The sequence below is a fragment of the Somniosus microcephalus genome, chromosome 8, assembly GCF_052327205.1.
Source record: "Somniosus microcephalus isolate GS21.2 chromosome 8, FLI_Smic_1.0, whole genome shotgun sequence".
Taxonomy (NCBI): Eukaryota; Metazoa; Chordata; class Chondrichthyes; order Squaliformes; family Somniosidae; genus Somniosus; species Somniosus microcephalus.
This window is the reverse complement of record NC_140994.1, coordinates 51,994,395-52,007,542: the sequence shown is the minus strand read 5'-3', so window position 1 is coordinate 52,007,542 and position 13,148 is coordinate 51,994,395. Positions and strand designations below refer to the sequence as shown.

At 44.4% G+C, this 13,148-nt stretch overlaps 1 protein-coding gene across 8 annotated transcripts in view; it reads right to left on the bottom strand.

Annotated features, from left to right (window-relative positions):
- jakmip3 (Janus kinase and microtubule interacting protein 3) overlaps window positions 1-13,148 on the bottom strand; it is a 567,199-nt gene that overhangs the window by 522,351 nt on the left and 31,700 nt on the right. The gene's annotated exons all lie outside the window — the stretch shown is intronic.

Genomic DNA, 13,148 nt, shown 5'->3' with positions numbered 1-13,148 from the left:
AATGTTTAGAAACATTTTCTGGGGGAAAAACAAGGTATATTTTGAACAACACTGGAGTAAAATCAACTCAAAATGTCAACTGCACACCAGGTTATAGATTTATGAAAAACAGGCTTAATGGCCCCCCCTTGCTGACTCAGTGTGTAAATTAATTTTTAAAATGTCATTTTTTAATTGGCAGATTGCTTATAGTGGAGTCACAGTAACATTTGATGACATTAAATCTGGAAATGGTGTTATTAAAAACATTGCTCTCATTTTGGGAATAAATTAAACAAAATGAAGGAATGCAGCAGCTGCATCATCGCCTCTCAGTTTGGAATTAGCCGATTATAACCTGTTAGTGAAGAACCATCTCATGTTCAAAATAAGCACTCTGAGTGTGCAGTATGATTGTTCTATTTAGCAAGCCTTGTGTTATAATGCAATGGCACACTCTGTGCATTCATTTAGAGTACAATGGACCTTCCCACTAATCAATCATAATACTTTTATATTCAAAGAGGACTAAACAAGCGCAGCTTAGTGCCTTCCTAGAGCTTCTTCATAATCACAAGAGGTAAATTCCCATGATAAATATATAGCATCAAAGGCTTCACTTACCAACATACCCTGTAGCAAATCTTTTTCAAAATGCCTATATACAAACTAAATCCCACAGCATGATAATCGTTTTCACACAGACTTGCATAAAATGATTTACGATTATGTTAACACAGCCCTTTCAGGACAGGGATTAGAGCTTTTGCTGCACTGTAGGAATGGCACTGGCTGCAGGTTGCTTGGATGTCTAATGGCAGCAGCCTCTCATTTCTCCCTGTAATGTACATTCTCACTAGTAATAGCATTAATCATACAGAAATCATTTACAATTAAGCCAGTTCACTCTTGACATTCAGATCCATGAAAATGAAAATGGCTTTTTGAGTTCACATTTTACTTTCATCCAGGCTATTGTCCTGAAGCGGGATATAATTTAGCAAAGATAGAGGAGCTAGTGCTGGCACTTATTTATAAATTGATGACTATTAATCGTACTTTTGTCAATATTTTTTTTAAATGCAGATTTTTATATTGAATGCAAACATTAACAGTCCTGTGAACCTTTAGGCAGTTACGCAGCATTAACTACTATCATGTTTCAGGATTTTCACGTATTTGGCCTAGAAGGGCTTTTTGGTTTAAACTATAACATCGTCAGACTGAAGATTGTGAGGTTCAATGGCCAAAGGTCCAGCACTTTTTTCTTTACTTGAAGGGAAAAAAGCTGGAGCTGCTGAAACAATAGAGGGCTAAGTGTCTTAATGAGCTAGTCATCAAATATGTTATCCATATCAGTCTGGGACAATAAGGCTGTGATTTTGCCGGCACTCAGAGGGCGGGTTTCGAGGCGGGTCAGAGATTAAATTCGTTTTGATTGACGGCGGGTTCCAAACCCACCTCCATGCAACTTTGCCAAGTGTCGGGTCTGGGAGTCCTGCTCAGACCCGACATCAAGCGGCGGGAGAGGCACTTAAGGCAGTTAACAGCTTGTTAACTGCCTACATAATCCCATTTTAGCAGGCTCTTCCCATTTTAGGACATTTTCAGCGTGTTCCACACTGCTCACAAAACACGCCAGCTGATTGTGCCGGGTTCAGCAACTACCTGAATTCTCGACAGCTGCTCCTGCAGCATAAAAGCGGACCTGTAACATGGCTGACTTTCAGATGGCAGAACCTTGTTTTTGAGGTGTTGGAACACATTTTGCAGGTCTATTGAGCTTGTAAGTGGTTAAGCTGAGATCCATATGCACTGTGACCGCCTTGGAAAACCCTCTCCCCACATTGCCTGAGCGCTTATAACATCTATTCCTCAACGGACATATATACCAGTGGAATGGCAACCATTTATACCCTCTCATGCTGGTCAGAATCGGAGGAAGAGCAGCCGTGGCAGCAGCAGAACCAGGCACAACAGCAGCACCAACAGCAGGAGCGCCAACCTCATCCTCACCCACCTGATGCTGCACAGGGCAGAGGGCATCAGCGCAGGGCTGCACCGCGCCGCAGGAGATACCCCCAACATAACTTTTACAGGCAAAGGATGAGCTTCCTCAACATGACTGAGCAACCGTGCCAAAGGAGGTTGAGACTTTCGCGAGAGGTAGTTGCTGACATCTGCGCAATGCTGCACCAACACCTGGAGCCCAGAGGAGCGGGTGGACACTCCTTACCAGTGGCTGTCAAAGTCACCACCGCCCTCAATTTTCTTGCCTCAGGGTCCTTCCAGGGATCATCAGCAGACATCAGCGGCATCTCCCAGTTGGCTGCACACACTTGCATCACGCAGGTTATCAATGCTCTCTTTGCAAAGGCGCACAATTACATCCACTTCTCCACGGATGAAGCAAGTGTCACCGCGCGTGCGGTTGGCTTTGCAAATATGGCAGGCTTGTCAAGGGTGCAAGGCGTTGTAGACTACACACATGTGGCCATTTAGGGCACCCCATCACAACCAGCTGTATTTGTCAACCGCAAGGGCTGCCACTCCATTAACATCCAGCTGGTGTGTAACCACAGGAAGAACATTATGTATGTTTGCGCCAAGTTCCCTGGCAGTTGCCATGACTCATTCATCCTGCGGCAGTCTACTGTGCCTCAGCTCTTCAATCCGCGAACCCAACTTTCCGGATGGCTACTTGGAGAAAAGGACTATCCCATGAAGACATGGCTAATGACACCGTTGAGGAGGCCATCAAATGAAGCCGAGGAGCCACATTTCCACCAGAGCAATCATCGAGCAAACGATCGGCTTGCTCAAAATGCGATTCAGATGCCTCAACAGATCTGGTGGAGCCCTACAGTGCTCACCAGCCAGGGTCTCCAGAATCATCGTGGTCTGCTGTGTACTGCACAACATCGCACAGCAGTGTGGCTTACCGCTGCCTGAGGAACAAGTGGCTCAGGAGGAGGAGGAGGAGGATGTGCTAGTTTCACCAGCACACGAACACATTCAAGAAAGGTGACAAGTCCGATTGCGGTAATTACAGAGAAGTTTCCCTGCTGTCTGCCACAGGGAAAGTCATTGCAAAAATCCTCCTCAATCGCCTTCTCCCAGTGGCTGAAGAGCTCCTCCCAGAGTCACAATGCAGATTCTGCCCACTAAGTGGCAGAATGGGCATGATCTTCACTGCGCGTCAATTACAAGAGAAATGCAGGGAACAGCACCAACTGCTGTACATGGCCTTCTTTGATCTCACAAAGGCCTTCGACACTGTCAACAGTGAGGGATTATGGAGTGTCCTTCTCAAATTCGGCTGCCCTCAAAAGTTTGTCACCACCCTCTGCCTGCTTCACGATGACAGGCAAGTCGTGATCCTGACCAACGGTTCTACCACAGACCCAATTCACATACGGACCGGGGTCAAGCAAGGCTGTGTCATCGCACCAATGCTCTTCTCGATCTTCCTTGCTGCAAAGCTCCATCTCACCCTCAATAAGCTCCCTGCTGGAGTGGAGCTAATTTACAGAACAAACTGTTCAACCTCCGTCGCCTCCAGTCCAGATCCAAGGTCGTTCCATCCTCTGTCATCTAATTACAGTATGCAGACAATGCTTGCATCTGCGCTCACTCGGAGGCCGAACTCCAAACCATCGTCAACACCTTCACCGAAGTGTACGAGAGCATGGGCCTTACACTAAACATCCGTAAGACAAAGGTCCTCTACCAACCTGCCCCCACTACACAGTGCTGCCCCCCGATTATCAAAATCCATGCCAAGACCTTGGACAACGTGGACCACTTTCCATATTTTGGGAGCCTACTGTAAACAAGGGCAGATGTCGATGACGAAGTCCAACACCACCTTCAGTATGCCAGTGCAGCCTTCGGTCGCCTGAGGAAGAGAGTGTTTGAAGACCAGGACCTCAAACTCGGCACCAAGCTCATGGTCTACAGAACAGCAGTGATACCCGCCCTGCTGTATGCCTCAGAGACATGGACCATGTACAGCAGGCACCTCAAAGCACTGGAGAGGTACCACCAATGCTGCCTCCACAAGATCCTGCAAATCCATTGGCAGGATAGGCACACCAACGTCAGTGTTCTCACGCAGGCCAACATCCCCAGCATTGAAGCTTTGACCACGCTCGATCAGCTCCGATGGACGGGTCACATCGTCCACATGCCCGATACGAGACTCTCAAAACAAACGCTCTACTTGGAGCTCCGACACAGCAAGAGAGCCCCAAGTGGGCAGAGGAAACACTTCAAGGACACCCTCAAAGCCTCCTTGAAAAAGTGCAACATCCCCACTGACACCTGGGAATCCCTGGCCCAAGACCGCACAAAGTGGAGAAGAAGCTGGTGCTGGGTGCGCTCAATTCTGCTGACACTGCGCCCTCAGAGGCTGCAGCTTCCTCTGAGGAGTCTTCCAGCTCTTCCTCCTGGACAATTGGGAGGGGGGCTCTCGATGGTCCTGTGGGGGAGTAAAGGCATGAGTTAGACATGTGATATTAACGTAGCAGACATACCAATTGTGCAGATGATCAGAACTCAATCTGTATGAACATCAGATGCCATATCAGTCACTCATGCAATCTAAATGAGGGGGTTGCAGATTTATTCTGTCACCAGCTTGCTCTACTGCGCCCATCTCTCCGTCCCCCACTTCCAGCTCCTCGGCACCTCCGACGATGTCGAAAGCAGCCTCCTCAGCGGTGGTCAAGTGCGCCATGGAAGGTGGCCCTCCTCCTATCCTCCCCCTCTCCCTCTTATTGTGGGCTCTCTTTTCCTGCAATGAGGGACACAAGTGGAGTTTGAGTGAGAATGTTGGAGTGAGTGTAGAGAATCCATAGACAAAGACGGAGTGAGGTGCCAATACCAAGGTCCCTCCCCATGCGTTGTTAGTTGTTGTCATTGCATAACAGTGATAGCAAGTGTGAGAGATGCATAGTAGAATGGTGAAGTGATTCTGTACATAGAGAGAGAGGGATGGTTAAGGGTGCAAGGGATGTAAGGGTAAAGTGGGATGTGCAGGAGTAGGTTGATAATGAGGAGTGCTGGAGATGAGAGGAGATGGGGAGCAGATTGAAGGTAAGTGTGATGTTATACTCACTTTTGCTGAGCGTAGCAGATCATTGAACCTTCTGCGGCACTGAACCCAGGTGCATGAGTACAAAGACCTGGCGCTCACCTCCTCAGCAATTTGTAGCCAGGCTGCCTTGGTTTGCGGGAAACAGAACCACTTTGCACCTTCTCACTCCCTCCACAAGAGCATGGAGGGAGTCATCGTCGAATCTTGGAGAGGCCTTTGCTCTTGAAGCACTCATCTCATTATCTGCCACACTGAGAAGCATCAGAATATGAATGAAAAACCACAAGGCTGCATGGGCCCCTTAAATGCAGCTGGATGGAAGACGTCGGCAGAGGCAAGCAGCAGACCCGAACCAACTGATTGGGCCAGGTAACGTGCACGACGGGCTTAATAAGCCCAGTTAAGAGAAAATTGTTCATTCAGAGCAGTTGAAACCGGCAGCGGGACCGGAACCCGCCAAACAGCCAACCCGATTCCAATCCACCACTGATGGTAAATTATGGCCTTAATGTCTGTTCACCCTCTTTCATGTACTCTTGAAATTCCTGGAATTTTCTAGAACATAGAGCCACCTTTTATCCTGAATGTCCTGCTTTTATTAATATGTTCACATTGAAGACGTTTAAGCCTGTGCCAATTGAAAACCAAATTACTGCAGTTGCATCGTTTTCCAAGTTGTTTAGTCTGAGCATTACAGTTGTACAATGTAATGATAATAGGTTCGTAGCACACAGTGGTCCAATCAGAAGTGCAGGCAAAAATGATGTGTGTTGTTTTACAATTAGGACTGTATGTTTTGCACAGCTGCATGAATTCTATGGAGTCCATGAAGCAAGAGGATCCCAATAAATGATCAATGCCCCTTAAAAAGTGTAAAACGCTATAAAATTTGTAGATTATGCATCAGTAGGACTTACAGACTCATTTCATATTAGAAATTCTGCTATGTGCTGAAAATATATATTATTAAATATATTGCTTTAAACCTGTTGGCAGTTATAACATTTAGTTGAATTGTGACTTATTGCATTGGAAGTGTAAGGGGTTTCAAATATCATAATTATTTCATTTACTCAACTTAATTAGATCTTATCCCTATCCCCAGTACAATTCACTAGATTTAGTTCACTAGTGGTAAATATTCACCATGGTGTAATCTGTGTCAGAACGTACGGAGTGCCAGCAACTTGCTGATAGTACCCTGATTGCCTAGAGTCCCACTTTCTGTTTAGCGGTAAAATTAGCAACACTCTGAATAGAGAGAGAGAGAAAACAGGGAACTACAGGCCAGTTAGCCTGACATCAGTCTTTGGGAAAATGCTGGAATCTATTATCAAGAAAGTGGTAACAGGGCATTAGAAAATCATAATATGATTAGGCAGAGTCAAAATGGTTTTATGAAAGGGAAATCGTGCTTAACAAATTTATTAGAGTTTTTTGAAGATGTAAGCAGCAGGGTAGGAAAAGTGGATGTAGTATATTTGGATTTACAAAAGGCGTTCGATAAGGTGCCACATAAAAAGTTGTTATGCAAGATAAGGGCTTATGGGATTGGGGGTAATATATTAGCATAGATAGAGCATTGGGTAACAGACAAAAAACAGAGAGTAGGGATAAATGGGTCATTTTCCAGTTGGCAAGCTATAACTAGTGGGGTACCGCAAGGATCAGTGTTTGGGCCTCAGCTATTTACAATCTATATTAATGACTAAGATGAAAGGACCGAGTGTAATGTATCCAGGTTTGCTGACGATATAAAGCTAGGTGGGAAGGTAAGCTATGAGGAGGACACAAAGAGCCTGCAAAGGGATATGGGCAGGTTAATTAAGTTGGCAATCAGGTGGCAGGTGGAGTATAATGTGGGGAAATGTGACATTATTCACTTTGGTAGGAAGAATAGAAAAACAGAATATTTTTTAAATGGTGAGAAACTATTAAATGTTGGTGTTCAGAGAGATTTAGTTGTCCTCGTACAGGAAACACAGAAAGTTAGCATTAGGTACAGCAAGCAAATAGGAAGACAAATGATATTTTGGCCTTTATTGCAAGGGGGTTGGAGTACAAGTGTAAGGAAGTCTTACTACAGTTGTGCAGGGCTTTGGTGAGACCACACCTGGAGTACTGTGCACAGTTTTGGTCTCCTTACCTGAGGAAGGACATACTTGTCTTAGAGGTGGTGCAACAAAGGTTCACTAGATTGATCCCTAGGATGAGAGGGTTGCCTATGAGGAGAGATCGAGTAGATTGGGCCTATACTCTCTGGAGTTTAGAAGAATAAGAGGTGATCTCATTGAAATATATAAGATACTGAAGGGGATTGACAGGACAGATGCTGAGAGGTTGTTTTCCCTGGCTGGAGAGCCTACAACTAGGGGTATAGTCTCAGGATAAGGGGTTGGCCTGTGAAGGAATAGCCATGATTCAGAGAAATACACGATACCATGAACAGAAAACTGATATTATTAATACATGATATACTGGGTTTAACAGTCTGAAAAGCCTTGGAGACACAGGCTGTAAACAGAATGCAGGCTTCTGAGATAAAGATCAGTTGATAACAAAGTTGTAAAACACCATGGGCTTTGAAATGGGAAAGGGATATTGACCAAGAAACTAAGACCCTATTGAAAAGCAAAGACTTGCTTCCGAAGAGTCTAGAGTTTGAGTGTAACACAATGGAAGACCCAAGTGAGGTGTTAAAAACCAACACGTCAAACAGGAACATAAAATATTGATTAAACCATGTGCCTTTGTAAAAGTAACATCGAATAAGACAGGAAACAAGATTAAATATGCAACCAATTGAGATAGCTAGAAATGCATGAACCACCCTGGTCAAAGTGTCTTTAATTTAGATATAGTAAAAACCATACCAACAAGGACACTTTGAAAATATGACTTCAATAGAGACACCAAGCAATTGCATTGTGTTTGTATTAAACTTGGATCACCACGGAGTCCAAATGTCTGCTAAAAACCAGTAAAGCCAATATTAAGAGTTGAATGAAAGCATTTTGTAGGAATGACATCAAACAGAAACCATAGCTGTCATTGTTTTTATGATCATTTTTGGAACACCTAAAGGTAGAGAAATAATTATGCATGCAATAGTTGAATTGATAGTAAGAATAGAAAGCATTCGAAAGAGGTATCAATAAAGACAATTAGCTAACATCAGCAGAGAACATCAAAGAAGAAACCACTGCCAAAAGGGTATAAAAATAAGACCTTTTTAACAGAAAAGTCAGAACTCGCTGAACGGGCAAAGCGTTTCTCAACTCTTCAGAGGCATCTCTGTAAGTCTTTAACTATGAGTCTCGGGAAGTCAAAATGATTGATTTTGGTGGATCTTCTGGATTTAGAAATAAGTAAGAAATAAGAAATGTAACAAAGTAAAGATTTGAGAATAAGGATTTCTGAGAAATAAGAAATGTAAGCTAATTGTATTTTGAATTGTTAATGTTGTGACTGATTCAACAGATGTTAACTGAATGTTGGCTCTTAAATAAAACTATATTTTTAGAATTGTCTCAAAGAGTAATTCTGTATAAACTCGCGAACCCACATTTCTGTACACTCTTTTGTAAGGAGTTGCAGAATTCTGGGGGGTATTCTGGACCCTTATAATATCCAGAAGGTTACAGTCTAGTTAAACTTATTAAAAGTGCTATCTGGAGGATGGTAACATCATCAGTCGTTCCTTTCCTTTAGGGAGAGACAGCCTGAACCTTTAGACCCATTTAAGCATCTTATGGAATTTGGCTATCTCTAACTTAAATTGAGGGTGAACATCTGGGGAATACGCCTGATCTGGGATAGCCCAAAAGGGCTAGGACTGTAATTATCCCTTCAGGCCATTTAAGACTCAGTTGAGGAGGAATTTCTTCTCTCAGAGGGTTGTGAATATTTGGAATTCTCTACCCCAAAGGGCTGTGAATGCTGAATCTTTGAGCGGTAATAGTAGCAGAGTGGTTATGTTACTGGACTAGTAAATCCATCAGGTCTGGACTAATGATCAGGGATGTGAGTTCAAATCCCACCATGGCAGCTGGGGAATTTAAATTCAGTTAATTAAATAAATCTGGAATAAAAAGTCGTATCAGTAATGGTGACCATGAAACTAATGGATTGTCGTAAAAACCCATCTGGTTCACTAATGTCCTTTAGGGAAGCAAATCTGCTGTCCTTACGTGGTCTGGCCTATATGTGACTGCAGACCCACAGTAATTTTGGTTGACTCTGAAATGGCCTAGCAAGCCACTCAGTTGTAACAAGCCGCTACAAAAAACAATAAGAAGAATAAAACCAGACAGGCCACTCAGCATTGGCTACCGACACAACAATGGCACACCCAGCCCAGTCGACCCTGCAAAGTCCTCCTCACGAACATCTGGGGACTTGTGCCAAATTGGGAGAGCTGTCTCACAGACTAGTCAAGCAACAGCCTGACATAGTCATGCTCACAGAATCATACCTTTCAGCCAATGTCCCAGACTCCTCCATCACCATCCCTGGATATGTCCTGTCCCACCGGCAGGACAGACCCACCAGAGGTGGCGACACAGTGGTATACAGTCGGGAGGGAGTGGCCCCGGGAGTCCTCAACATTGGCTCCGGGCCCCATGAAGTCTCATGGTTTCAGGTCAAGCATGGGCAAGGAAACCTCCTGATGATTACCACCTACCGCCCTCCCTCAGCTGATGAATCTGTACTCCTCCATGTTGAACACCATTTGGAAGAAGCACTGAGAGTAGCAAGGACACAGAATGTACTCTGGGTGGGGGACTTCAATGCCCATCACCAAGAGTGCCGCGACCTCTTCCACCTGGAAGGACAAGGGCAGCAGGCGCATGGGAACAGAACCACCTCCAAGATCCCCTCCAAGTCACACACCATCCTGACTTAGAAATATATCGCCAATCCTTCATCGTTACTGGGTCAAAATCCTGGAACTCCCTACCTAACAGCACTGTGTGGGAGTACCTTCACCACACAGACTGCAGCAGTGCAAGAAGACGGCTCACCACCAGCTTCTCAAGGGCAATTAGGGATGGGCAATAATTGCTGGCCTCGCCAGCGACGTCCACATCCCATAAACTAATAAAAAAAAATACTCTCACCACACCTCTGGAATTCAGCTCTTTTGTCCATGTTTGGACCAAGGCTGTAATGAGGTCGGGAGCCGAGTGGTCTTGGCGGAACCCAAACTGAATATCGGTGCACAGGTTATTGGTAAGTGCCACTTGATAGCACTGTCGATGACACCTTCCATCACTTTGCTGATGATTGAGAGTAGACTGATGGGGCGGTAATTGTACAGATTGGAATTGTCCTGCTTTTTACGGACTGGACATACCTGGGGCAGTTTTCTACATTGTCGGATAGATGCCAGTGCTGTAGCTATACTGGAACAGCTTGGCTAGAGGTGCAGCTAGTTCTGGAGCACAAGTCTTCAGTACGCCAGCTGGGATATTGTCGGGGCCCATAGCCTTTGCTGTATCCAGTGCACTCAGCCATTTCTTAATATCACGTGGAGTAAATCGAATTGGCTGAAAACTGGCTTTTGTGATGGTGGGGACCTCAGGAGGAGGCTGATATGGATTTGACCGAGTGTGGCAGCAAGGAGCCCCTGTAAAATTAAAGTCAATGGGAATCAGGGGGGAAACTCTCCATTGGCTGGAGTCATACCTAGCACAAAGGAAGATGGCTGTGGTTGTTGGAGGTCAACCATCACAGCCCCAGGAGATTGCTGCAGGAGTTCCTCAGGGCAGTGTCCTAGGCTTAACCATTGTCAGCTGCTTCATCAATGACCTTCCCTCCATCGTAAGGTCAGAAGTGGGAATGTCTGCTGATGACTGCACAGTGTTCAGTGCCATTAGCAACTCCTCAGATGTTGAAGCAGTCCAGGCACGCATGCACCAAGACCTGGACGACATTCAGGCTGGGGCTGATAAGTGGCAAGTAACATTCGCTTCACACAAGTGCCAGGCAATGACTATCTCCAACAGAGAGAGTCTAACCACCTCCACTTGACATTCAATGGCATTACCATCACCGAATCCCCCACCATCAACATCCTGGGGGTCACCATTGACCAGAAACTTAACTGGACCAGCCACATAAATACTGTGGCAACAAGAGCAGGTCAGAGACTGGGTAATCTGTGGTGAGTGTCTCACCTCCTGACTCCCCAAAGCTTTTCCACCAGCTACAAGGCACAAGTCAGGATTGTGATGGAATACTCTCCACTTGCCTGGATGAGTGCAGCTCCAACAACACTCAAGAAGCTCGACACCATCCAGGACAAAGCAGCCCGCTTGATTGGCACCCCATCCACCACCTTAAAACATTCACTCCCTTCACCACCAACGCACCGTGGCTGCAGTGTGTACCATCTACAAGATGCACTGCAGCAACTCGCCAAGTCTTCTTTGGCAGCACCTCCCAAACCCGCAACCTCTACCACCTAGAAGGACAAGGGCAGCAGGCGCATGGGAACACCATCACCTCCAAGTTCCCCTCCAAGTCACACACCATCCTGACTTGGAAGTATATCACCGTTCCTTCATCGTCACTGGGTCAAAATCCTGGAACTCCCTCCGTAACAGCACTGTGGGAGTACCTTCACCACACCGACTGCAGCGGTTTAAGAAGGCGGCTCACCACCACTTTCTCAAGGGCAATTAGGGATGGGCAATGAATGCTGGCTTTGCCAGTGACGCCCACATCCCATGAACAAATTAAACAAAATATTCAAGGCTGATATTGATAGATTTTTGGGCTCATGGGGAATCAAGTGATATGGGGATCGGGCGGGAAAGTGGAGTTTAGGTCAAAGATCAGCCATGATCTTATTGAACAGCGGAGCAAGCTCTAATGGCCCTATGGCTTATTCCAGCTCCTAATTCTTATGTTCTTATATCTATGTACGTTTTTGCATTTCCTTAAATTGTATTAGTTTCCTCGATAAAGCAGCAGAACCTTGACTGTCTGAAGTTGTGTGATTAGATAAGGAGTAGGCTATTTCAGGCATTACCCACATGGCTGATACAGTTAGCTCAGTTCCTTAAACCCCATGATTTGTATTTCAAAATTACAAGTGGAGCACTTCCTGGCTGAAGGCTTCTATTTTCCAATTCTCTATCATTAAACGCAGCTAATTCATCATGTCCATTATTACGATTTTTCAATTGTGTGAACTTCAGAATTGAACCAACCCAATTTAGCAAGTATTGAATCATTAAATGGATTTGTAAAGAACATTGAGAATAAGCAATCAAATATAAAGGATTTTCCAAAAAAGTATTTTCAAATGGAATGGAATGCAAAGGGGATAATTATACAACACTAACTTTAATTAAATCTCAAAGCTAGAGAACATACTTATCTCATTGGATGTGGGAGATTAGGACACTAAACCTGGTTTAATGGTTTAAGTCCCACATGCTTAAATTCAGGGTCATTTAGCCATTTAACTTCAATAGAAATGAGAGTGAAAACTAATCAAATTTTGTACCCAAAGTAACCCAAATGTAACTGTAGGATTGATTTAAAAATATCTGTATTTTGCACACCACAATTAAATTCAAATCTACATTAGTGTGATGCTTTAAAAACATTACAGCATATATGCACAGAGGTTGAAAGTATCCTCTTTGCATATTTTTAATCATTTGTACGTTGAGAAAAGGTCTGTACTCAAAATGTTAACTCTGTTCTCAGGATGCTGCCTGACCTGTTGAGTGTTTCTAGCATTTTCTGTTTACATTTCAGATTTCCAACATCTGCAGTTCTTTTTAAATTTACCCAACTATATATAGCTTTTCATTGCTGACACAAATAGAAAATCTACTCCAAAACAATATGAAGGACTAGACCAATTGTTAAATCTATTTGAAAATTAAAGTTACAGCCACAAATTGTCCTTTTTGTTGTTTCTGACACCGGTCATTAGCTGTTCAGATCCTTCTTGATGGCTGTGTCCTGCAGCTCAGGCCTTGTTATGGGATGGCAGGAATGACTTATGAAGAGAGATTTTGTCGATTAGGCTTATATTTCTAGAGTTTAGAAG